This window comes from Peromyscus maniculatus, chromosome 19, assembly GCF_049852395.1.
Source record: "Peromyscus maniculatus bairdii isolate BWxNUB_F1_BW_parent chromosome 19, HU_Pman_BW_mat_3.1, whole genome shotgun sequence".
Lineage (NCBI taxonomy): Eukaryota > Metazoa > Chordata > Mammalia > Rodentia > Cricetidae > Peromyscus > Peromyscus maniculatus.
The window spans coordinates 37,136,839-37,164,809 of NC_134870.1; the positions used below are offsets into that span (position 1 = coordinate 37,136,839).

Below are 27,971 nucleotides of genomic sequence, written 5' to 3' on the forward strand. Positions count from 1 at the left end.
TAAGACAGAGTTGCCTTCCAGGCTACACATTATCTAAGTAAATGACATTGGTAGTTTGGGTAATTTGTACTGATATTTCCAGTCTCAACACTCTGTTTTAGTTCTTTTCATTTTCTTACAAAAATGAAAGTCCTTTAGTCCTGGGTTCAAACCAAATATATATCAAGAATCCTGAACTTGGCCCATGAACCACTTTGTATGCTGCGCCCTCCCACAGCAAGCTAAGACATAACTTATTACCTAATAATTCCATTTAGAAAGAGAAACATCCTTGCCTTAGGAGAGAAAATGATGAAGTACACATGAACAAAGTTCTTCATGGGAGGGATATGAGCCACACCAGGACGGAGATGTGTGAAGAAGCATCAAAGACTAGATATCTGTACGTGTGATCATCTATCACCTGGAAAATAGAAACAGTTCATTATTGGCATATAGAAAGGACAGGATATCACCAAAGACATGCTCATACTGAGTTTCTGTTCACAACCTTCAAGGATAACAATGTCTTTCCACAGTTAAATCTGTCTTTGATGGTCCTCATGAACCTGACATCTCTGTACCATCCAAGTCATCACCCTCTGCTCCTGGAAAAAGACTTCATTTCTGTTTGAGGGTGACTGGCGACCCTTAGGCTATGAACTCTCTGCAATCATTGCCTCATTCTATACCTTTTAAAAAAAAGGGATACAAAGTTTCATTTCAAATCTTTTATAGCACTTAAATTCTTTCTTACCATGACAGTCCCAGCCTTGACTGTTTCTGTAATGGAAACCTCTTCCATTTGGGTACTGCATCATTTGTTCCACTTCCCATACTCCCCATAACTAAAATGAATAGAACCTAACATCTTCTACTTAAACACGTTTAAAACGTGACAACATAATAGCAGACACGTGTTAAGTTATTCATAAATTCTGGCAACTGACTATCCAAGTTTCTGACCATTATTGTATGGGTCAAACCCTGTGATTTAAAAATAAATGCTTAGGGGAAATGTTTTTGGCACAATATTAGCTCAATGGTCTTTCACTTCATTGCAGTTAAAAAAAAAAAAAAAGCAAGCAACTGTCAGTTATGGACCGTGTTCTTAACAAATCAGCCTTCCCACGGCGGTTCTTACGTTCCTGCACTCCCACAGAAGCTGCATTTAAACCTGTGTACTTGCTATAGTATAAGTTACCATATCTCACACATGTACAAGAAAGCCTGGGGGAATCCCCTAAGAAAAGCTTAGGAGAAATCCCTTCTGCAAATTACAAGTCAACCCGCCGGATTCCCCAGCCAGACGGCAAGAACAGAAGAACATCCTTTCTTTCTTTTTATGTCTCAGAACCTGAGAATATCTGTTCTTTTTCTTCTTTTACTAGCTAGTTTCAAAACTCAGCGTTTGAAAACATCTGTGAATAACAGAAAGAAATCTACAATGGCCACCTCTCAGCTTTCCTACCTCTTTCTCCAGCCAGTCGCACATGGACAGTGTGCTAAAAGGATTCTCTTCCTTCTTCATGTAGTCTTTTCAGGGCAGCAGGCTCCAGTCCCTGTGGCTTGTACTGTGGCTGCTTGATCACTTTTCCTGCAGCCAGAGAGAGGGGACCCAGAAGGGGATACCTGATCAGATCGCTTTCCTCTGACTTGTGATGTATCCGCCCTGGGAAGCCAGAGGTTCAAGGTCACATCACTTGAGGCAACCGAGGAAGAAGGGAGGGTGGTTAGAACAGAGATAATGTAACCAAAGGACAGAGAGTTAGCCTGAAGGTCCACGGCAGGTACCTGCTGGAGATTGACCTTAATGTGTGAAAACACTCACATTGGTAGTGTGAACCAGGTTTTAGGCTGAGCTTTAAAGGCCTGCTTGCCCCCAGTACATCTCCTTAAACAATATCCACAATTTCTCAACGTCATGGTTAGCCTTTTGTTTGATACATTCTTCCTAGGAATTCTATATTAAAATCAACTCAGGCTGGGCAGTGGTGGCACATGCCTTTAATCCCTGCACTTGGGAGGCAGAGGCAGGGGGAATCTCTGTGAGTTCAAGGCCAGCCTGGTCTACAGAGCGAGAACCAGGACAGGCACCAAAACTACACAGAGAAACCCTGTCTCAAAAAAAAAAAAAAAATCAACTCTCAGGTGTTAACTGAGACTTCTCTCATCCTGCTTTTTCTTAAATCTGCATTTGTATTAGCTGTGATGTGTATCCAAGGAACACAGTATTTTCCTAAAGATTCCTGAAACACTCAAAGAATCCAGGTCTTTCTGACCTTACCTGTCCCGTATTGTGGTGGTTTGAAAGAAAATGGTCGCTGTAGGCTCATATATTTGAATGATTGATTCCCAATTGGTGGAACTGTTTACAAAAGATTAAGAGATGTGGACTTGGAGAAATTGTGTCACTGGGAGTGGACTTTGAGGTTTCATATGACCACACCAGACCCAGACTCTCTGCCTCCTATTTGTGAACCAAATGTAAGCTCTCAGCTACTGTACCAGTGCCCTGCCTGTCTGCCTGCCCTACCTGTCTGCCTGCCACCAACTCCCCTATATATAAGTATGTATTCAATCATGGTCATGGACTCATCCTCTGAAACTATAAGCAAGCCTTCAATTAAATGCTTTGTTTTATAAGTTGCCTTGGTCATAGTATCTCCTCATAGCAATAGAAGAGTAATTGAGACACATAACCAATGTGATCAAGTAAACCACGGGGTCTGACATACTACCAATGGAAATTAGTGGGAGGAAAAGTTAAAGGAAGAAGAATCTGAGCTTCTGTGGAAAGAGAAAGTTGACAAACTCTACCCACCCACACTGGGGAAGCTGGAGCCGAGTTCCCAGAGTTCTCTGGAGCCAGCTGCAGCCATGTCCCACCTACAGCTGAGTTTTTTTCCATTGAACAGACAGCTAGCAACTTTGAATTTTCTTCAATAACATTTTGTCATTTTTTTATAGCCTGACTTTTTAAATAAAACTATTACCCAATATAAAACAAATATATCTAAAGATATCCTTGGCATTTATGTGAAATAAATGATTTTCTAAACGTGCATCTCCTTAGTGAAGTCATAACACCATTTTCAACCCAGCCATTAGCTACCAAAATATCTGCTGCAAACACTGAAGTGCCCATGACCAGGAGTTATACTAAAACTAATGTGTTCCCTGAACACATTCTGTCTCATGTCTCCTGTCTTCTCTGGGCTGACACTTTATCTGGACAACATTTTTCTCCTGCCTAGTCCCTGAAACTGGTATCTTTTCCTCAAAAGGCTTCCTGGTACAATCTCCTCTGTAGTATATTTGGCTCCTCTGACTATCTAGACATAGTTGACTCTCGCTTTGTAATTACAGTATTATAAATGCTTCCATAGCTGTCTCCTTTGTAAGGGTTACTGAAAACATGGCCATCATTCCTCTCCTCTTGACCAACACCCAGCACAGCCTCATCCATAAGAAGAATCTAATGATGCATAGTGGCCCTAGTCAAACCGATATTCCACATCAAAGTCAGCTGCCTTCACTCCAGGTGGTCTTGGTCCATAATCATTACCAGAAGTATACAGCTTTCTAGCCATCGCTTGATCCACATCTGAGGTTTGCCTAATTAGCATAATCAATCTCAAAAATCTCCTCTCTTTTGTAGAAAGAAGAGACACTGAGACTTATGAGGTAGCTAAATATTTTGAAGAAATTCTTCTTGCAAAAATTATTTAGAAATCTAATGAATTAAGACCCTTACACCCAATGGAATTCCAAAGTTTGATTCTCAAGTCATTCAGTGTTCAACTAACGTGGTTAAAACATCTGTTTCCTTAATATTTCCAAAGCAGCTGGCCATTGTCTGTAGAGCACTCTTTAGTGGAGGCTTCATTTATGGTTGATGGTCAAACATATAGTGGGACAGAAAAATGAGACATTATCAAGTATGCAAAAATATTATATGAACTATTTTGTCTGCTTGCCTGTAAATGATCAAATGTTTCTATGTGTAGCAATATGTGATATTTACTTTCTTATAACTTTATAACCAAGTTGTCAATAACTTGCCCACCTCAAGTTTTGGAGAGATTATCATTATCTGACAATAATAATACATTGTTCTTGTATAAATGTGTCATGCTCAGCAAGCCAATCATTAAGATTTATACTCACTACAGGGGTTGGGGGTGGCGAATGCCTTTAATCCCAGTACTCAGGAGGCAGAGCCAGGTGGATCTCTGTGAGTTCGAGGCCAGCCTAGTCTACAGAGTGAGATCCAGGACAGGCACCAAAAACTACACAGAGAAACCCTGTCTCGAAAAACCAAAAAAAAAAAAAAAAAAAAAAAAAATTTATACTCACACTCCTCATAAGGGTTTATACACTTTTATACACCTTTACCTCACACATTTACACGCACAATCAACTCCATGCTAACTTTTGCGCGTGTTTTGAGACAGGGGTCCAACTTTATTCTCTTGCATACACTTGTGTCTGGCTTGAGACTGAGCAGATCTTGTACATGCTGCCACTGAATTCTTATGTGCAGTTGCCCTGCTGTGTCTGGAAAACACTTTCCTTGTAGTTATCTACCACCTCTGGCTCTTACAAAATGATCTCTGAGCCTTGAGATGAGAGAATGTGGTACAGATGTCCCATTTATGGCTAAGTATCCCACAGCCTCCTTTTCTCTGCACGTCCACCAATGATGGATCTCTGTGTTAACTGCTATCTAATGAAAAGATGTTTCTCTGATGAGGGTTGAGAAATGCACTAATCTATGGATAAAAAGATAAGCCATTAGGATTTGCTTTAATGCTATGTCCATTTAGCAAAGTAAAAGTCTCATGTTCTCCCCTAGGGCCTATGACCTGGTTAGCCATGGGTTCTTGGCCCTGATCTTAATATCATTAAAATTTTCCAACCATGACAAGATGTCTTTTCATTTCTTTTGATATTAATTAATTTCTTTCCATATTTTGTAATTGTCAGAACATAGGTTTCACTTTTGTTAAACTTCTGTTAATTTTATTGTTTTTGATGGTATTATAAATTGAATTATTATGCCAGTTTTACTTTGCCTAGAAAAAGTATTTAATATTCAAATACTTATTTTATACCTTCTCAACTTTGAGATGTTTTATTAGTTCTAATAATTTTTAGTGTATCCCTTAAACCTTTATTATGCAATTTATATAATCTGAAAATCAATATGCTCTGCTTTCTTCTCAACCTAGATGCCTTTAATTTCATATCCCTGCCCATCTTGGTTAAACATCTCATATATCATATTTTTGACATTTTAATTGTGTATTAATAGCTAGTCTATTTTAATGTACTTCTGTTTCAGCCTATAGTCAACTCTCATAACTCAATATAAAAGCAAATAATCTAAAATTTTTAAACAGGCAAAATTCTTGACAGACATTTTTTTCCTCCAAAGAAAATATAGAAATGGTAAAAAGAAACTGCTCACATCACTAGCCACTATGAAAACACAAAGTAACATGCAAGGAAGGCCACTTCACACCCAGAGGTGGCCAGCAGTGATGCAGAGAACATTTCATTTAAAAGGAGTTATGATGGATAGGTGTAACTCCTTTACTAAATTCAAAGCATTGGGGATTTTGGTGTTTGTTCCTTAAAGTATTACATGTTTAAAGTCTTTAAACATAACAAATTAAAGTTTTCAAACCATCGCTAAATCAACCAGTATTGCATTGTGTTACAAAGGGATTTCAAATTCATGCAAACGTTTCCTGCTGATGTGTAACATAGGCTGTGTCACTCAATCTCACTGGGTGGACTTTTTTTTCCTCCTGAGTAGAACTTGATACAGTTGCAACTGTTTGCCTTGGTGCATTACTTGCTGTCACTTAGCAGTTTTGTTCCTCTGTGATTGGCTTGAAGTTAGAATAAATTGACATTAGGTAACAATCAGCTAAAACTCAGAAAACAACCGTCTTGAAAAGCTCGACTTGAACCTGATTTAAAGGAAACACACTCACAGGGCTTTTAGGATGGCATTCCACGCCAACCACCAATGTGCAATGCTCGTTACACTCACACATTGTGAAGCCAGAATCAAACTATAAATGTCTTCACACCTACCCTAACCCATGCTTTTCATTGCAGTTTTCCATAGCTTTTTATCATAGGCGCTCTGCAGGCTACCCGCGGCTTTATCTATGACAACCCAGACCTATGGCATGTTCTTTAATGGGCTTCTAAACTATTTTTTTTTTTTTTGCCATTTTCAGTGTCTTCCTTAAAATTTTTATAATTTATATTCAGCACTTTCTGTTTTAAAAATTCTAAGTTTATTTTATCATTCTTATACCAAATCTTCTCTCACATCATTGATAAGTAAATCAACAGCCTCTCCTCACCTACATCCGTGATGCTACCACGTGTTTTCATAACTACTGTTGTCTCACTTATCACACCTTGACAGCTTATTCCTATTTTTTTACTAAATTGTGAAGTGGTGGTTTTATTTTTAAGTTCCTTTTATTAGGAATTCCATACACGCACGTAACATATTTTAATCAAACCCACCCCAATCCATTCTACCAATGCCTCCGCCACTTTTCCCACCCAACTTCAGGAGCTTTGTCTTTAAACCCCCTGAGCCCGCTTGGTGCTACTGCCTGGGCCTGAGTATAGGACCCTCACCTGGAGCATGCATCGCCTTTCCAGGAACACATTCCTGAGGACCCTGACTCTTACTGTGCCAGCAACCATCAATTGCTAGTAATTCCTCAGCAAGGGGTTGGACTTTACCAGACCCCATACACACTTGCGTGCTGAAATTTGGGCTGATTCGATCCTCCGTGGATCTTGAACATGGAGTCACAGATGCTGTGAATTCGTGTGAGCAATGGTGCTGTCATGTCCAGAAGATACTGTTTCTCTGCAGATGTCTATTATCTCCAGCTCTTGTAAGGACTCTTGAGAGGTCATGAGGTATGCCTAGGTTTCTATTCCTGCTGCTAGGTAAAATACAGTTACAAAAGCAACTTAAGGCTGAAGGGGTTTATTCTGGCTCAAAGTTCAAGGTTAAGACCACCATGGGGGTTATGGCAACCAGAGCTTGAAGCAGCTGCTCACACGGCATCCATACTCAGAAGGCAGAGATGATGAATGCATGATCTTTCTCAGATCCTTTCCCCATGCATACAGTCTCAGATCCCAGCCAGGGACTGCATCACCCACAGTAGTTGTATCTTCCCACCCTAGTTAATTCAATCAGTTTAATGCCCTGGCCCAGAAACCAATTTCCCTGGTTATTCTGGATTCTGTCAAGTTGGCAACTAACACTACCTATCAATAGAAGTTAGAACAAAACTAAAACATTCAAATTCTGTGTAAATACAAGCAAATAGCATTGTAAACGATGAAAAATCACCAGAAAATATTTGGAACTTAGGAAAAACAAGTACCCTTGGTACATGAGGAATTCTCATGAAAGGTAAGCTATAGATGTAACCAACCGTCTGCGGTGTCCCAGCTTCCCAAATCAGGGCTCTATTTCCTGTCTGTTAGTCTATTTAAAGAGACAGAACAAGCCACAGCTATCTCACCTCACCAGTTCCTCAGCTGGTCCTGTTTCCTCAGACTGGAAGCTTCTGTGTCCTCATCCCAATAGCTCTCAGCTGAACTGCTGCTCCAAAGCCTGAAAGCTTAACCAGCCAAATGCTTCTAGTTTCTGGTCCTCACGCCTTATATATCTTTTTGCTTTCTACCACCACTCCCTGGGATTAAAGGCTGGCTTTCTGGGATTAAAGGCGTGTGCCACCACCGCCACACTCTTGCTATGGCTCTAATAGCTCTGACCCCTGGGCAACTTTATTTATTAACATACAATCAAAATCACATTTCAGTATAATTAGATTACCACCACAGTAAGCTCTAAAAAGTTCTACTAAAAAGCTGGGGTGAGGATGTGGCAAAAATACTGTTGACTAATGCACATATTAACAAAATTTAAAAAATACAAATCAAAGAAATGTTTTATTCTCAGAAAAGCAATGAAATAATATGACTGATTTCCCAATTCCCTCTGTTCGTCACAAAATCAACCCTGAGACCTGCTCACAGGTCCTAGGGGTCTAGAATTCTGAAAATGATACAGAATTCTGCAAAAGGTACAAGCTAGTTCCTATTTCACAGTGGTATCTGGAGCCTCCGACTCAAAAGCTCAATATGCCACAATGGTAGGGACAGGAAGTGCCAGAGATGGCCTCACCTTCACAGCCAGTGGTGTAAACTTGCTGTGGATATTATCTGGTAGGAAAGGAACTCTCTTGCTATATAGTCGCCCTGTCTTCCAAAGACGAAGGTCCCAAAAGAGGCAGGTGGGAAGTGTAACATGTGGGCCTCAGAAGTCACATAACATCAAGTCAGCTGAAGTAACTCACAAGCCTGTCCAAGTTCCAACACATGCCACCCACCAAGGAGAGGAATGCTATGGTCATACTGATGGAGCCAACACAGAGTGGGAAATACTGTTTTAGCCACCCTCACAAGACACAATCTGCCACTGAGGCAAAATGAATATGCTCATAGACTGCCAAGTGTAAATTAGCATTTTTCTAAAGAGTGAATTGGCAATGTAAGCGAGAAGCATTAAATATGCCCCAACCTTTATTTGTGACATGATTTCTCCTCCCAAAAACATATTCTGGTTGAGGCATGGATAGAACATTTCAGAGCTCAAATATATCAGGCTATAATATTTTAAACATAAAGTACTAGGGCTTTATTGTACCTTAATGTGGGTTTTTCTCTTGTAATAAGTTTTACTAAGTGAATTCAAGATATCCACTTACATACTCTTTCCACAAATAATGACAGTTTCTCCTAAGTACCACTCACCTGGAGTTTGACCAGGCTGGTCGCTGTTCCTGTTTCCATCAGTTTAAATCTACTAGAGAGGCAGATATCACAGAAATAATCACATAATTTGCCTTAGGAACTTTAAGAAGTACTTTTAAAATAATGTACAGGAAACGATGAGAGGATTTCAAATGAAATTAACTTACATGAGGTCTCAAGGAGTTGACACTTAAAGCAAACACTAACAAACACCAGAACGGTGGTAAGCGTGACAGCTCATACCTCTGTACCGGGCAGTTTGGGCAAGGGGATGCAGAGGAATCGCAGCCGAAGGATTGCCTGTGAGTCTGATGCAAGTCTGGGCAAAAGACTGAGTCAATCTCTGTCTCTTTCCTTACACACACACACACACACACACACACACACACACACAAACAGTGGGAAAAAAATCACATGAAAACCCTGAAGTATGAGCCAGGATATTGAGCAAAAAGGAGAGCAGTGCTTGCACAGTGTACCGAGTGAGGGAAACAGAAGGAAGAACTACAGATGACAGGTAAGTCCTACACAATCCACACTGCATACCCCCATTAAAGATTTTACATTTTCTTCTAAGCACCGCCATTCTTGGAAGATCTTAGAAGCTAGGGTGCCAGAGTATAACATGACCTCATTGGTGTACACTGTCAAGATGTTATTCTGACTTTCCTCTTATTGTAACTATAGTGTGTAGATAAAGAAGAGGTTAATTACAAGTTCATTTTGATGGTCTAAGTGAGGGATAACTATAGCTTGGTGAGTGTGTCAGTAGCAGAGATGACTTAAGGTGTATATTTGGTGAAGAAATGAAGTGTATTGGGTTTTTTGAGTTCAAAACTACAAACTGTTAATTTACTATTGATAGCCATGTAAATGGGTACAATCTTTTTTAGAAGAGTTGGGATTATATTAATCTTTTAATGTTTCATTCCCTTCAAGATGACAATTTCACTTTTAGGCATTTAGGAAGAATAGTAGTGGATATAGATAAGGAATTCAGGTGGACATAAACATGAGCTGAACAAGGTGACACCAATAGACACACCAAAGTGATGAGGAAAACCCGGGAGACCTCAATGCTGTATAAAGAACTATAGGCAGCTAAGTAATTCGGAGAGTGGGAGAAAGAGTCTTCCCCAGGGAAGAACACATCACTTGGTTATGCAACACCAAGTGGTCATCCCTGGAAACATACATACAAGTATTATTGTATGGACTGAACAAATTATGTTTATGTATTTAAGAATATGTGTGTGTGTGTGTGTGTGTGTGTGTGTGTGTGTGTGTGTGTGTGTGTAACAGTGATTAAATTAAAAGAGTTCATGAGTTTGAGAGAGAGCAAGGTGGGTATAAGGGAGAGTTTAGAGGGATACAAGGGAAGGGAAAAATGATGTAACTATATTATAATCCCCCAACACACAAAAAAAATAATTTAAAAAAAGAGGAAAAAGTTTAGCCAGGCAATAATGTTATAACTAAGATCAGATGCTGCATAAGTAGTTTCCAGAGCTTGGTTTTTAGATAAGGTTTTTTTTTTTTTTAACAATGACTAGAGATCTTTGGAGAAATGGTCAATTCTTCTAGGTCTCAAAGAGGGGAAATCTAGGTTGAGCCTGGAGTCACAAGTATTCAAAAAATAAAAGGACTAGAACCTACCTAGCAAGGATGACAGGAATCAACCTGAGAGAGCCCCTAGTGGCCAAAGTTGGGGTAATCTGGTGCACACACAGTAATAACACCATATAAAATAAATACACACAAGTCCACAGTGATACAACCGCATATGGTAGAAGCGACAAAGAGGAGAACAAACACAGTAAGTACAGCATACAATAACTGTTCATGCAGCCACAGCTATGGCTGATGCAATGAGGAGGGACCATGACAGAGCAACAATGTGGTATAAAAATATGCATAAGTCTGTGATGATATGAATATGTGGGTGAGACAATAAAGAGGGAAAAAGGCAAATGCTTCTGAAAGAACAACTTCAAATAATACATATCATTAAATACCTAAGGGATACATATTTTTAATCTTCTCCCTCATCTCCACCCTCTCATCTTCACTGAGCATGGGCCAGACTTAGTAACTTTGGATTTGGTCAAAGTGAGGAAGTCACCTTTACAGTGGAGAACATGGTATGTTCCACCACAGCTGGGTTATCACGGTTAATGTTACCAGTGGTGACGGTGAATACTGGACATTCCCAACACTGTATGAGGAGAGCTCTTCACCTCTATTCTTAACAAAAGCTGTCATTCTAGTCTGACCATGAGAGAAAGAAAATCTCAGATGAAGAGGCGATCTATGAAACATCTGACCAGTACTTCACCAAACGTAACAAGTGACAACAAACAAGGTCTGAGAAGATGGCCAGACATGATGTGGACACCGGGATATTGACTCTTGGACTAGAAAAAGCAACCCTGGTGGGAATACTGCTCAAGTCCTAGCACACAGTTAAGGTTGTATAATAGTATTATATCAATGTAGAGTTCTATGTTTTCACAAATGTGTTATGGTTTTGTAGAGTATATTAATGATGTTAGGTGATTAATATTTAGAGACTCTCTGGATTACCTTTGTGAATTCTCTGTAAAATTATCCCCAAATTATGTTTCCTTGGAGAACAAACTCACAGTGTTATCTGAAGAACTAGAATAACGCCCCTAAAACAGCTGGAGAGCAGTTAGGGGCTGAAGCAGAATCCCATTGTTGGTGATTTACCACACACACTGTGTTTTCTGCCTGAATCTCTATATTGTTTGCATATTTATGTTTGCCTGGTGAGTATAATTTTCTTCTGAGGCACCAGGAAAATGCAATAAGTCAAGTAAGAACCTCAGAAAAGCCTCACAAATAAAAATGGATCATGTTGGAACAAACTAGTATGGCTTGAAGACAAGATAGAAGAATTAATATGTTCACTTAAATATCACTTCTTTAGAGATTTTAATGACTGGCCTATGAAAATAGTGCTTGCTATCTCTATTACTTGTCCTCAGAGTACTCTAATCACTTTATTGTATGACTTAATTGTTCTCTTGTCTACTTTTAATCTGTTCCTTCTAGAGTATATGCTTCATGACAATAAAGACACTATCATCCCCCTATGCTTGGTACAGAGCCTTGTACTAGAGCAAAACATTATACTAAGCTGTCTGCTATATTTTTTTTCCATTGCCATAACCAAACACCTGACAGGAAGGAAGGGTTCATGTTGGCTTATAGTTCCAGGGAGATACAATCCATCATGGTGGGGAAGAGATGCCATCAGGACCAGGAAGCTAACTGCTCTTGTTACTTTAGTTAGGAAGCAGATGACAGATAACGGAGCTGGATGGGCTGTGAAATCTCAAGATCTGTCCCAAATCTTCCACTTCGGCCAGCAAATCCCCACCTCCTAAAGGCTTCACAGCTTTCCAAAGCAGCCACCAGCTGGAGACCAAGTGTTCACAGAACCTCTGGGGAACATTTCACGCTCAACCCGCATCATCTGAGTAGACCTTGGTTGGATGGATAACCTTAAGACCCTCTGCAGAGAGACTCTGGCTGATGGCTGGAGCCAGGAGAACACACTGGCAATATCCATGTGAAGAACGTAGAAAGCACAGGGTCCAAAACTAAGCCTTGGATTCATCCATCAATAAGGGCAAAATAGAAGCAGTAGAGAAGGTTAAAGAAAAAAAGACAGGATACAGAAGGGCAAAGAAGTCCAGGATGCCTTCCAAAGGACTAAATGTAAAACTACAGGAACAGTGTATATATTTCCAGTGTCTGGGCTTAAAGATAGAGACTAAGAAAATATACAGGTTTTGAAAGCTTAAGTCTGATCCCTCATGAGTACCTCCTGCTTGTCTGTAAAACAAAGCACTCAGATCTCTGTTCTGAAACCTGCTGTCTCTTTGTCTTTCCTTATAACAAAACCGTGGCCATATCTGGCATATCTGAATGTCAACAAGAGCCGTTTTACTGGTAGGGTAGGGCTACATTACTGCCCCATCGTTCTGCTTTCAGGGTGGTATGAAGTTGTTTCATGAAGAGACACCAACAAAGCTACACAACTTTGTAACACATTTGAAATAGTTCACATACAATAGTGTGACAGACTGGAGACTGGAGGCCTTGGATGAGTGTCTACCTCTAACAAGTAGAGCATCTCTAGCCCCAAAACTACTGGATCAGTTCTTGCTGCAAGACTTGAAAAAATAAAATACAGCTATTACAATGTGGCCAACAAAAATATCAGAAAATATTGAGCTAGATGTGGTGGCTCAGGCTCATAATTCCAGCGGTTGAGAGGCTGACACAGGGGTATTGTAGAGACTGAGTCTACCCCAAGTTCCAGGGTAGCCTGAGCTGCAGAATGAAAACCTGTCTCCAAACCAAAGAGAAAACAATTTGTGGAAACTATTGCAGAACATGAAATGATACCTAATTCTTTTTCTTCCTTTTATATATATAACTTAATATATACCATTTGACTTCATTTCTTTCAAGCTTTCAAAAATATGTGCACATCACTTGTATTCCTACTTTGTATATTCAACATGCTTATCCAATTGATCAAAAGTCAGATGAGATAATGCATGTAATCTCACATACTCACCTTCAATCCCCAGGATATTAGCTAGCTTTTGCATTAACTTACACAGCTGTGACCAAAATACTGAAGGGTTAGGCTACAGGACAGCTGGTGGAGTTCTGTCCTACCAGGTGCAAAGCCCTGGGCTTAATCCCCAGGACTATGGTGGACATGGTGGTACACATCTGTCATGCCAGCACTAGGTAAGTGAAGGCACACATAGCAAGTTCCAAGCCAAAGAGTAAATGAGACTTGTCTCAGATAAGACATAACAAAGTAAAATACTGAAGAGGGGGGAAAGGCAACTTAAAAGCAGGAAGAATTACTCTGGGTCACTGTTTCAAAGTGTTCAGTCTATTGCGTGGCTCCAGTGTGGTTGAGAAGAACATCATGGTCGAGGGAATACATGACATAGGAAGCTCTTGGCCTCTGACAACCAGCAGAGAGAAGATGGAAGGGTTCACAGACCTTAGAAGATACAGATGCAGTCAGCCATTTCTTCTAGCTAGGCCCTATCACCTAACGTCTCCAAATTCTGAAAATAGGACCAGGAGCTGCAGACCAAGAATTCAGCACATGGGCCTATGGGATACATGTAACATTTGAGCCCTGATAACACTAACATTAAAGAACAACACAATAATGCTAACATGACTTACGAAATTCTATGATCCACTAGGACAACCTTCTCCCTCCAGACTTTACAACACTGAGAACACCGGAGTCTAAATCCTTTCCTTTTGCCAAATTCATTGAATCAGCCTAAGCCCTATTCAGGATGAACATTCAGAATGATTATTTCCATAGAGCTGCCAAGTGTTGGCCAAAGCAGCTCTCACTAGAATTCTCTTAGACAAGAGATAGCAGGATATTAAATCTTGTAGGTGATGCCACAAAAGGGTAAAAGTCTGTCTAGATTAAGAAATATTGATACCAAAAAGGTAAGGTGGCTGATTATTATTTTTAGCTGAGAAGCAAAGTCGGGATAGAAGGCAGGGGATGTGTTAGTTCTGGGAGCCCCAGGGAACATCCTCATTACTTATCTTATTTCTGCTCCCAGCTGCTGTCTCCTGCTGTGTCTCAGAAAGTGGCAACTGCCAGCCCAGACTCAATGCTGAGGAAGACCATCACCTCACTGCTTTGCAATGTTTTAAATGATTTCCCAGGATCAGGATGGGGGGGCATCTTGATTCAAATTTTCAAAGGTTTCCAGGGAAACTCTTTCAGAACTAAATACTTTATCAAAAGGAAAGGAAAGAGAGGAGAAGATCCAAACAAGATATATACCAGGAGGGCAGTTCTGAGAAACCTAAATGAGATCATGTCCCTGCAAACTAGGAAATGGCCCAACTCTCTTTTGTCCCCTGCTCACTATTTCTCATCACTGTCCTTGTTAGCTATCTTAGCTTCATTTGGATGAGGACACCCAGAGCCCTCCCGCTCCTGTCAACATATTCTGACAGTTACACCACCCACTATGGCTACTGCCACTGACTCTGGAAGGCTTAACCTGACCCTACAGGTCTCCTTTCTTGGAAGGGGTATCTCCTTAACAAGAAAGCTGGTAACGTTTCAGGTTGACATGGTGAATGCATTTAAACATGTATGAGCCTTGACACCAGCGATCAAAATCTCCCGGGTATCATGCCTGACACCTGATCCATGTACTCACACAGCACAAGTGAATATCATTAGAACACAGATTAAGTTTTTGATGTTGCCAAACATAGTAAAAAACAAACAAACAAACAAACAAACAAGCTCCTAAGAGGACATTCTAAGAAAATACAGTAGTTATGTTCTGAGTGTGCACTGGGATTTGCATGTCTTTTCCATTTTTTAGAACTCCAGAAGATGGAAACCAAGGGGTTGGATTCTGAGTACATAAAGTCTTCTCTGCTTCACTTCTGGGACATTTCACCCTGAAGAAAAGCTTACTATGAATCTCCAATCCTCAGGTAGAGGAAGAATTTTAGAAGCCCCACTTCTCAGACACAACAGTGGCCAACTTCAAGAGAAAACAATCAATAATTCATTGACTGCTCCAAATATTCCCCAACTTTCATCATGGTACCTGCTCCTTCTCATCCCCTGGCTCTGAGGTCCACTAACAAGAATTATTTGACTTAGATCTCAATGAGTCACTACAAAGACAGAAGCACAGATCACAGAAATCACTGACAGCACCAAGCCCACCATTTATTTTGACAGGTTCAGAAGGCATTCTGAAGAAGCGACCAGTACAAAGTCATTGTTCCATAAGCAGTATTATTAACAAGTAGAATACTGTTGCTCAATGTATAAGGTCTCATAGAGTTCCTGGTAATAAAAGACTTCAGTAAACATGCACCAACTACTTCCGTTACGTTCATTCCTCTCCCTCTATGCCTGTGGTCACCAAAGGGTGTTCCAGAGTCCCAGCAGCAGGACCAGCATCACTCTCAAGCTTTTTAGAGATAAACCATCTTAGGCTCCACCCTGACCTACTAGCTCAGAAATTCTGAGGGTACAGCCCCACCACCCACAGTTTAATGAGCCCTCCAGAGGATTTTTATACACATAAAATTCTGTGAAGCAGTGCTCCATATATTTCCCATACCCTTACCTGGGTCAGGGTCTCTTTTCATGCATTTTTGCGCTATACCTGAGATAATAAAGCATCTACTTTTGCTGGAACTTGGTACAGAATTGATTGCTATTTCTTGAACTTTAATGTGACTAATAATGACTTTGAGATTTCAGTAAAAGGCAGATTTTGATTCAGGAGATCTGGGATAGGGCCTCGGACCCTGCCCTTCTAATAAGCTCTAGGTTGGTATCGATGCTACTGGAATGGACCATGCTTTGGGAAACAAAAGGGTAGAGTAAAGGAACCTTGACTGATTTTTCAAACTTGGGAATAAGTATTATAGACTAAGAAGAGATAAAAATGACAATATTTGACCATTTGTATCCTCATTCAGTGTCTCAATCCTAGTACATCCTGGATCCCTCTTTACGAGAGGGAAAATAGCCATGCAATCTGTCTTACTACTCATTAGCTACTAGGCAGTGGTAGAGAGCAGAAGTGGTGTTTTTAGAACAGTACACAGAACTGAGCAGAGAGAGAGGTTAAGACCTTTGTGAAAAAGTGCAGGCCAAGGGAGCAGCAGTCTGAGCCCCTGGGGGAGTGGTCTGGAGGAGAAAGAGACGTGGTACTAAAAAGGGCAAGATGGAAAATGCCATAGCAAGCATGACTAGCTTCACAATTTTAATAAAGGCCAGCTTAGGAAAATGGTGTGGAAAAAAGACAGTCAATCAACCAATCGGTACGTATGAGCCAAATGGTGCCTTCATCCAAGATACATATCTTGGCTTTTATCCTAAAACCACCTTCTGTGTTGTGGCTACTGACCACAGTCATCTCTGACCTGTTTTCTAAATATAGTGATAAAAAAGCAAGAAAAACAAAAAAATTAAGAAGCCCTTTTTCTCATCCTCCTTTCTTTATGTTGGAAACTTTCCTGGGGGTGGGAGGGGACTTTTTCTGCAGAGTTGCTAATAAAGAAGTAATCCTAATGCCTCATTTCAGAAATGGTGTACACAAGGCCGCAGGTGATTGCCTTGGGGTTTAGAATACTCCCCAGAGTTGACGGAGTGTACACTGTGGTAGAGCACTCAGTGCCAACATGACAAATGCACAAGAGGAGACACGTGTGTGTGTGTGTGTGTGTGTGTGTGTGTGTGTGTGTGTGTGCGCGCGCGCGCGCGCGTGCGCGCGCGCACGTGCTCTGGGCAGTAAGAAAGCAGCTTGTCCTCCCTAATTCACAGGCTCTGATATTTCCCTCTGACTGCAGGACTGGGATGTCATCGACGGTGGCACAGTCCAAACTTTAAAGGAAGGTACAAAGGGCACTTGTGATAGAGACTAGAGAGCATGTTCCCAGGACAAATGTAACACCACAGACACTGTGATCACTCAGGGAAGATTCAGCGTTTCTCAGGTTGAATTGCCACTGCTGCCCTGGCAATATCAGATCTTAAGAGAATGATATCCTGGGGCATATGACCAAACACTGACTCCACCTTCTGACAGAATCAAACTGAATAGATCCAGTTTGCCACTGATGGGAGTCAGAATGGAAGAAATCCTCTGCCTTATTCTCAAAGTGATTTTGGTAACACAGAGTTTGTAACACAGATTATAAGCTTGGTAAAGCTGAATTGTTGCTTAAGAAATTTGAGGGGCAAGACCAGAATGCACTTTCCTTGTCCTCTGTATTTTACATGGTGACTTGACTTTATGCATTATGAGCCTAGAAGCCCAAGCCCATGCCTCTCGATGGTGTTCAGCAGTTGAAATTTGTGTCTACTCTCCTCTAGGCCAAAAGATTCTCTTTGCCTTTCCAAATACCCTGCCAAGCTCCAGAGAATTCTGGAGGCTATGGAAGTTTTAGGAAGTGAATTAAGGCTGCCAGGAATCTTCAACCAGGTTAATCATCTCTGTAGACTCTAGGAGAACGAAACAGGCTGGCTGGCTGAGTAATGCAGATAAGCAGATGGCTCGGGCACAAGTTAAATGAACTGAGTGTAGGCTTCCAAATTCTCCTGCCTCTAAAGTCATCAAACACCATGATGCTGCTGCAGATTTCATTATCGACTTGATGAGCATTTGCCATGATGAGGAAGAAGGGTACAATAAATCCAATGCCTCATTACCCTTTAAATGTGAAATTCTCTTCGATGACATGTATCAAAACTGATTAAGAGAACAAAACGTTAAAGATATTCAAGTTTTTACTAAGGTTTTTAAAGATAATTCTGTATTTTTTTTCCTGAGGATTATAAGGCTATCAAGTAGACCTTTAAAACTAAAGAACAATTGTTCAATACAGATGCACCAAAACTTTATGTAAAATGTGTCACACCTTGTTTAGATAGATGCACTTAGGAAATGAAAGGTAACATGTTTCTACCATTGATAGGAGGCTCTAGTTCTTTCCAGAGAGTCACACAATTTTAAGTTATCTCAATGAACCCATAGCAACAAGTGAATTTAGTGTATATAAATAAGCATTGCTGCTATGTTCTAACAGAATAAAACTCATAGTTCCAGAGTGTCATGGGTGTGAGTCAAGGAGACAGAGGGAGAAACATCCACCTTATTCCCAAAGTGGCAAGGGTAAGTCTGTTGGCAGATTAACTGTCTTTATTTGAGGGACTAAGGGCAAGCCTGAATCCATTATTGGGGAGCTAGAATACTGGTCTCTGGTCAGTTATATACTAGCACAAAAACTATACTAGTAACTTATTAATCCAGGATAATCGATATTTATTAATCTGAAAAAAGTCACTTTGAGAACAAGTTGAAGGATTTTCTTTGCCTGATCTTCATGCATACTGTCCTTTATGCTTAAACACAGAAGATGGCCAAAGACCACAGCCAGGAGGGCAGGACCCAGTACATGGAGACAGGCTGTCATCAGGAGGAGGTCCTGACGGACCATTGTTTTTAGTACTGGAGAAATTCTTATGCTATACTGAAGGTTTAACTATTATTTAGAAATTTTATAATGGCCAGTAGAAAGAGGTTTGTTTTGTTTCATTTTTAAGTAAAAAATACAGCAATTATAAGGAGAATGTTGCAAGGTCTGGATAACCCACACAGCCAGTGAAAGTCAGCATGACTTTATGGAGTATGTTCTGTCAAAATAAATTCCTACTAAAAACCAAATGAATCATGAGGAAGCAAGTAATTTATTACACTGACATGGCCACGGTATTTTGTTAGGCATCTGCTTTCTACAAATGTTGTCTTGAGTACTATCAATATAAACGTTGAACTGGCACACTATTTTATAGAGGCAGAAAGCAGTTTCCTTTCTTCAGAGAATAGAACTACCTCTTTTTAAAGGGAAGAGTCTCATTCATATGGTAGGACCCCACCACTGCTCCCCCAAACACAGGAACAAAAGCTGGCCTATAAGAGACCAAGGAGTACCCTTGAAGACAATAACTTCCCTCAAGATGAGCACCTTCCTCTGGTCAGGCCAATAAGAGACTTGTTGCTAAATAGATACATTCTTGAGCTGCCATTCACCATGACACCACCAAGGAAAGTATGTGACCAAGTTGTCAATCAGTGGTGACATGAAAAGACAGAAATTGCTGACTATCTTCAAGTTCACTTGAAACGCTTGCAGACCTTAGAACAACCAAATGTTCTTGAACTTTTCCTTCAAGCCCCGGGAGCTACCCTCAGTGGCCTTCAAAGAAGTTCCATTTGCATTGCATTTAGATTTTATTGAGTATCTGTCTTGAAACCAGAAAACTGTTTTCTCCTGGCATCACAATCTAGTGGGAAACAGCACTGATCATATAAGTAAATAGATTTTTTCAAGCTGGGACAGACAGATGGTCCCTGACTTATGATGGTTTGGTTTTACAGCTAAGCAAAAGCAGTATGCAATCAACAAAAAAAAAGAGCACCTTACATTTGTTCTTTTCCCAAGCTTGAAAGAGGGGTACAACACTGTGAAACTGCTGAGTGTGATGCATAAAGCTTTGGTCAGGCCCAGAGTATCTCAACAGTGGACGTCAATGATGAAAACTTCTACAGTTCTGCTTTTCACTTTTAGTATTGTAGTCACTATTTTGTTATGAATGGTCCTTTTACTAAATGCTTTTGCCTAACTGGAGGCTATTGTGTTTTAAGAACATTTAAGGTAGATTAGGCTGAATGCTAATGTTTGGTAGGTTAAATATGTGGTGATATTGTGTTCCCTAATATAAAGTGCATCCTAATAAGCTTATCTGGGGTCAGAGGACAGAACAGCCACTAGAAGGACACAGAGGCCATAAAATGGTGGCACACATGCCTAATCCTAGCATTCCAGAGGCAGAGATCCATCCAGATCTCTGTGAGTTCAAAGCCACACTGGAAAGAGCCAGACATGGTGACATACACCTTTAATCCCAGGAAGTGATGGCAGAAAGCAGAAAGGTATATAAGGCATGAGGACCAGGAACTAGTCTTTAGGCTTTTAGCAGCAGTTCAGCTGAGATCCATTCAGATGAGGACTCAGGCTTCCAGTTTGAGGAAACAGGATTGACTGAGAAGTTGTCGAGGTGAAGTCAGATGTAGCTTGTGTCAGTCTCTCTGATCTTCCAGTGTTCACCCCAATACCTGGCCCTGGGTTTGTTTTTATTAATAAGACCTTTTAAGATTCATCTTACGTAGATATATAAAATGCATTTTTGACTTTTACTGCTTTCAACTTGAAGTGAGTTTATGAAGATGTGTACCCATAGTCACTCAACAGCAGCGGTGCAGTGAAGGATGTTACACATGCCAACACTTTACCTTATAGGGACATTGGAACCTTAATGGTGCTGGAAAATCTGAAAACTCTGCAAGGTTTCTTCTTGCCACTATGCTCTGAAATGTAGCTTCAGAAAGTTCTTCAGTGAGGACTGGATGCTATATGATGGCTTGGGAACTCCATGCTTGTAAACATCTGAAACCTCACTAAACTTAGCGTTATTAATAATAAAAACAAAAACAAAAACAAAAACAGACATGCTAAGATATATGCTCCTATATAACATGAAGCACAGAGTCTTGGTTATGAGGTATTATTGTCAAAATAGGTGCGCCAGAATCCTATCAAGCTGGTAAGAATCTTCCATTTACTAAAAGAGCATAGTAGAAAAGCAAGTTAAGTAATAAGCCGGCAAATCCAGAGGTCAGAATCTGGAAGAACTAACTTGGCTCATGCAACAAATCACCTACAGAAGGCAAAAGGGGAGGGGGGTGAAAGAAAGGACGTCTCAAAACTGAAATACAAAAGAGAGCACTGGCCAAATTACTATGAGCTTATTTGTTCTGATCAAACCAATAACAAAACTACCTATAGTGATAACTGAACAAATCTTACTATGAGGTAAGAATCATGTAATACCAAGCAGTTATGACCTATTAGTTGTGTGGTGATTCATTTTTTTCTTAGAAATGGATACTGACGTACACAGAAGTGAGATAATATAATGTGCTATTGAGAGCCGCTGGTAGTGAAAGTCCATGGAGTACACAGCAGTGACAACTAGAGTTCAGAAGGTCAACCTATCAGAACTAAGGGTCCTGTTAGAGGAAACCATCACACAAGGTGTTATGGGATTACTACCTTATGAATGAACTGGCTGTCTCTTGTTGTAAACTTCTTGTGCAATAACAGCTATGAGTCTCCCCACGCATTTCCATGTTATGTGTACATGTACTCTCATGATTGCATCTCAAACTTGGGCACAACTTTCTCCATACATTTGGGGTAATTGGATAACTGTCCTCAACTGTGTTTATTTTTCATTAACATAAATCTGGCCAGGGCCATTCTCTGGATAAAAGTATTTCAGCATAGATACCTTTTTCCAACAAATGCAGAGCAATAAACATTAATTCATCTCACCCACAGAGAGAGAAAATAACCACTAGCGATTAAATCCTCAACTCCTTACCTTCACCCCAAGTTATTTACACAAGATCCTAACTTAAGAGATGTGCTGCTCACATTCCTGGGATGATGTTTTAGCCACTTGCTAGTTACTGAGTTAAGGTAGTTACTTCCCACTGACTCAAAGATAGGGCACCCGGCAGGCATAGGTGCCTAGCTTCTTTCTTGTGCAAATTAAGTTTTAATTCCTCCTCAGCCAGGTGCTGTTCCTAGATTTCCTAATTGATCTTAGCCTTTAGTTGACCTTAACAGAGAACTCCCTTTTAGTCACTTCCCTTTGGGGTTGTAATTGGAAGCTGACAATTATTTCTCTATGTGTGGGTCCTTATCACCTCTCTCTGCATCCCTGAAAATTTCAAGCCTTCCATTGCTTTGCCAAAGAAGTACTGCTTGTGTATATATACTGGTTCTCTGAGAGCACTGGGGGAATAGATTTAGGAGAACAAAGATGAAGACAGAGATGGAAAGAACTAGAGAGAGATGAGAGAACAGCAGGAGGGACTGAGAGCAGGAGGGACTGAGAGGAGCTAAGTATGAGAACAGAAAAGAAACTGTGTAGATAGAATTAATTTAGAAGAATAAAGTGAGTGGACTAAAGAACTCAGTGTGCTTAGATTCATTTGATAGCCCTCAGATTAGAGGCCTCAGCTGGTTGTTACTCTCCCATGGACCCTGGGAGAAAACAGTAAAGGCTGGACCTATTATTGGTTTTGGTAATGTGTAAAGTCTGGATATGTAATGCTAATGGCTAAAATTTGGCAAATGCTAAAATTGAGAAAAAGGCTAGTGGAGATTTATTGTACTGTTATATTTTATGAACATTTGAAATTCTTAATATTTATTTTAAATCGTTTTTACAAAGAACAAGGATCTCTGATACTGCTGAGAGAATCACTTTAAGACAAAACCCATGTTGCAATTAAACAACTTGATAGTCAATCAAGAAAAAACAAGAGACACTAGCTTTCAAAAATTTCCCACTTGGTAACAATGTATTTAAGAGTAGAACACTATGAGGTAATTCACTGACTGATAGGTATAAATTCTTAACATTTTAGCCAGGAAATAAATAATTTAGGTGGAGATATATAACTAAAGAATTATTTAAAACAAATAGAAATTGTGTTTTCCTTGTCTAAAAATTGTGAGTTTTTTTTAATAAATAGTAACTTCATTTTAGTCCTTTAAAAAGTTTTTAAATTTGCATATGGAACCACAAAAGACCATGAATAGACAAAGCAATCCTAAAGATTAAGAACATAGTTGGAGGATTCACAATATCCAGCCTTAAATTACACTGTGGAGCTATAGTGATGTAGATAGTCTAGAAGTGCCATAAAAACAGATCATTAGACCAACAGAACAAAGTAGAAAACATGGACATAAATTTGCAAAACTAGGGCTACCCACGTTTTAACAAATGTGGCGAACACCTGCAGAAGAAAAAAGGACTGCCTATTTAACGAACGGTACTGTCAAAACGTGGTATACATCTGCAGATGTATAAAATTAGCTCCATATCTTTCAAATTGTGCAAAAATAAACTCAGAGTGGATCAAAAACCTTAATTTAAAACCTGAAAGAATGAAACTTCTAAAGGAAAACAGGAAATACTCTTCAAGATATTTTGATAGACAAGAACTTTCTGAACAGCATTCTAGTAGCTCAGAGAGTAGCTTCAAGAATCAACAGATAGAACTACATTAAATTAAGTTTCTATAGTCAAACAAACCATTTGCAGAGCACAGAGTCCATAGAATGAGAAAAAAAAAACTTTGCCAGCTATACTTTAGACAGGGGGCTAACATCCAGACTTCACAAAAAGAAAGCTGCCAAGATCAAATACCATGGAAACAATAAGGAACAATAAGCATATGGGCTAATGAACAGTTTTCAAGAGAAGAAAACCAATGGCCAATACCTTGTTAATGAACTTCAACATCCCTCATCCTCAAGGTAGTACAAGTCAACAATAATTTGAGACACCAACTGACCCCAGTCAGAATGGTTATAAGTAATCTGACAACGAAAATGGAGAGGATGTGGGACCAACCTCTTTTCACATGGTGGGAGTACAAATCAGTACAGCCACTGTGAAAATCAGCCTGGAGGAGCCCCAAAACATTAAAAATAGGACTACCATATGATCCAGCTGTTCCACTTCTGGGCATAGACCTCCAAGATTCCATATCCTACCACAGTGATATTTGCACATCTGTGCTGCTCTAGTTACAATTGAAAGGAAATAAAATCAATCTAGATTTCCATCAACAGATGAATGGATAATACAAAATCAGACATTATTCAGCTATATAGAAAAAATGAAATCATGAAATTTTCAGAAAGATGAATGGACCCAAATTCAACTCAGAAAGAAAAAAGCATAAATTCACGTTCTCCCTCATATCTTCGTGTGTGTGTGTGTGTCTGTGTCTGTGTGTGTTTTTGTGAAAACAGCTGTAAGTGTGGGTCTAACATTTAGAAAGGAGACCAAGAGAGGCTGATATTAGGTGATGAGGAAGAATACAATGTAGGCATAAGGACACATGAGCTAGCAAAGAGAATATAAATCACTGTTCTTTGTTTTGTTTTCTAGTTTCAATCTTTTTTATTTTTGGTGGTGAATACCTGAATTCAACATTTTGGGTACTCAAGTAGCAAGAAATATTTTTGCATTCCATAAGAACCCAACTTGTGTTATTCTTTTGAGGCAGTGATTGTGAACTTTGGAGTTTCTTTTTAATTCTGTTGACCAATAGTGTAATAGCAAGTAGACGTGACTACTATAATTAAAGAGCCAGAGAAGAGCATTTAAAAAGTTTTCACCATAAAACCATTGATGGACATTTGAGGATAGAGCTGGGTTTAACCTGATTTAGACTTTACATGATATGTTCATATGTTGTAGCATCACAGGCTATACACTCCATTAATGTATAGTTTTTATGTTATTGGTTAAATAAATTTAATTTTAATGTATTTTATATGTTTGTGTATTTTGCCTATGTGCATGCATGTGCACCACTTGTGTGCCTGGTACCCCACACAGTCAAAAAGAGGGCCTTGGATCCTCTGGAACTGTAAGTACAGATAGTTGTAAGCTGCCATATGGGTAGCTGGAATCAAACCCAGGTCCTCTGGAAAAGCAGCTGGTGCTCTAAATCACCAAGCCATCTCTCAAGCCCTAATAAATTTGATTTTAACAAAAATTTAAAGTAAAGTATATTTACTGATTTACAATTTATTTTTGGTTTGTTGAGAGAGGGTTTCTGTGTATAGCCTTGGCTGTCCTGGAACTCAATCTGTAGACCAGGCTGGCCTTGAACTCAGAGATCAGTTTGTCTCTGCCTCCGTGAGTGCTGGGATTAAAGATGTGCAATACCACACTCAACTTTTGATTAACAACTTTTTTAAAATTTATATCTGAGCATATGTGCATGTGTGTGCGTAGGTGTGTGCCACAGCATATGTGGAGATCACAGGAACATTTAGGGGAATCGATTCTCTCCTTTCATCCCGTGACCCAAGGTTCAAACTCAGGTCATCACACTTGTAGCACAAGTATCTTACCAGCTGAGTCACCTCACCAGTCCACACTGGCCTTTACCACACTTTTATTTACTATTTTTTCAAATCATTTAATGTAAATATTCATTTGCAATGTTATAAAAAATTAAGCACAGAATTTAATAAAAATTTATTATTCCTTAAGAGCAACATTTACACTCAGAATGCTGAAAAACAAAGTAAGGTGGAAGATACTTAAGATACATTGACAATGGGTAAGTATACTGACAAGATGGTTTTCAGGAAACCCAGAGAACATTGGATAAAATGAACAGAGTCTCCTTGTACCAAAACAACAACAACAAAATAAAAAAAAAAAAAACATGAAGCTTGCAATATGAGAAGTGAAGATTGCTAAAGAACCTGAGATAATTAGGATAAAAAAAATGCTGTGGTTCCAAAGTACAAAAAGAAAAGGGAAGGAAATAAAAGAAGAAGAAAAGGATGTTTCTTTGTTTAGCCTATAAGAAGGCATCTATGCCTGTAATATTATGTAGCAAGGAGATTCACAATTAAGACCTCATACTACTCTCTTCTTTAAAAAAAAAAAAAAAAGCCAGGCTGTCTGCTATGACTTGGGGACCACCTGCCTACTCTCTAAGGGGGGCTGTAAACTCTCTGGGTGTGGCCACCAGCTTTATTTCTATACCCCACTTGGCATCAACCAATACCACACACACATAAAAGACTCAAAGGAAAAAAATTAGATTCTTCTTTAAATTCCTCTTAGAAAAAAGAAAAGATAAGTACACAATAAGAATTCAAATATTTCATTAGCTGACACTAACATTCACTAAAAACAAATCTAAAAAATTAAGAAGAAAAAAATGTTGAAGTCAGATGTTTGAAGAAAATGAAAATGCTGCTATCATTTGGCCCTAAAATGTTCTCATCTCTCGGGAGATGGGGTTTCAGTTTGGCACCGACTATAAGATCATGAAGATGACAAATTACTCTAATGTGCGGCAATGTTTGTTCCAGAGAATATCATGTTTCTCTTCAGAAAAATAATTACCAAAAAACACATCAATTATTTACTAAAGGTAAGCATTAGATGGAGAAAACGGCATCTTTTCCCTTGCTTACTCAGATTCAAACTATTAGAAATAATGGACTTTCCCAAACAGGGCCTTATCATGTACCTTAATAGTTCCTGTTATTTCCAGGTGTGAAAACCTCGTACCCCTTTCTCTCTGCCCCTCATTTGTTCCACCCAATGGGAAGAAGAGACATTAATCTAACTTCTAAGACTATGACCATGGTCACCATTAGAGCATGCCAACTACCTGTGGCTATGGCAGCTAGTGCGGTTCCCTGCTCTAAGTGGGGTAAAGGATGCCTCCAATGCTGCCTCAAGTTGTGGTCTTACAACCCAGCTCCCTGCCTTTTACCTTAACTCCTTCCAACGATGCTTCTGCAGAATGGCCCCGAAACTACACAAAATCACCATATTCTCCCTTTTTGCCAAACCCAGTGATTTTTTTTTGCTCTAAATATATTTGTTCATATCTCACATTTCCCTAGCACCACTGTCTCTGGGGTCTGTGGGCCACAACACTGGCTCCTGTCCTGTTCCACTGGCCATTCTCATCCAGGCCCTTCCTCCCTGTTCAACAACAACATGCCATGCAATCAACATTCCATTCTCATCAGCATCTTCTTCCTTTTCTCTTTGTTTCTGACCACATTTTTGTTCTGACAACAAGACCTAAATTTCCTTTCATTGTTCCATTGATCAATAGGCTATTAGGATCATCTGTGGTCTGTAGGTCAAAGTAAGCAGTACAGATAGTATCACTGTATATTGACAAGTTCTTAGAATGGCCAAAAGCCAAAGCAATCACAGGACTTGCATCATTTGAGTCCCTTCTGTAGGGCATTAAATTTAATCTGAAGGCAGTACCTGTTCACCTTAGAATAAAATGTCTCCTGGAAGATAACACAATAGTGCTGAAAATACTCCGTCTCTCTAACTCATCTTCTCTGTCTCCAGGCTTGGTTGTTGTCACTAGGAACAGCTGTCCCATCACTGCTCAAAGTGACTCTCCAATTGTGACCTCACTCGGTCATTTGGAAGTATGAGATGCCTTACTCCAATCAGATGGAGTGATCTTACAATGACTAATATCTACATATCTTAGTTACTAGAAGATATTATAAATGGCCAAAAAATTAATGCAATGAACCAACAGACAGACAAAGAAGAGAGACCAGGGATAAAGCTACACTGACTTGAACATTCAGAACATGATAAAGAAGGCATTGCAAAGAAATTCAGTCCTCAGCCAGGTGGTGGTAGCACACGCCTTTAATCCCAGCACTCAGGAGGCAGAGGCAGGCAGATCTCTGTGAGTTCGAGGCCAGCCTGGTCTACAGAGTGAGATCCAGGAAAGGCACAAAGCTACACAGAGAAACCTGTCTCGGAAAAACCAAAAGAAAAAAAGAAAAGAAAAAGAAAAAAAAAGAAATTCAGT

At 39.7% G+C, this 27,971-nt stretch overlaps 2 long non-coding RNA genes across 2 annotated transcripts; one reads left to right on the forward strand and one right to left on the reverse strand.

Moving 5' to 3' along the window:
* Positions 1–280: 280 nt before the first annotated feature.
* Positions 281–27,603, reverse strand: LOC121823961 (uncharacterized). Its single transcript, XR_013045907.1, has 3 exons — positions 27,401–27,603; positions 1,451–1,576; positions 281–403 (listed from the first exon to the last, which is right to left on the reverse strand). It is a non-coding gene; the product is annotated as an uncharacterized LOC121823961 (long non-coding RNA).
* On the forward strand, positions 8,148–15,788 carry LOC143269481 (uncharacterized). The gene is made up of 2 exons (XR_013045906.1): positions 8,148–8,265; positions 15,285–15,788. It is a non-coding gene; the product is annotated as an uncharacterized LOC143269481 (long non-coding RNA).
* Positions 27,604–27,971: the final 368 nt, after the last annotated feature.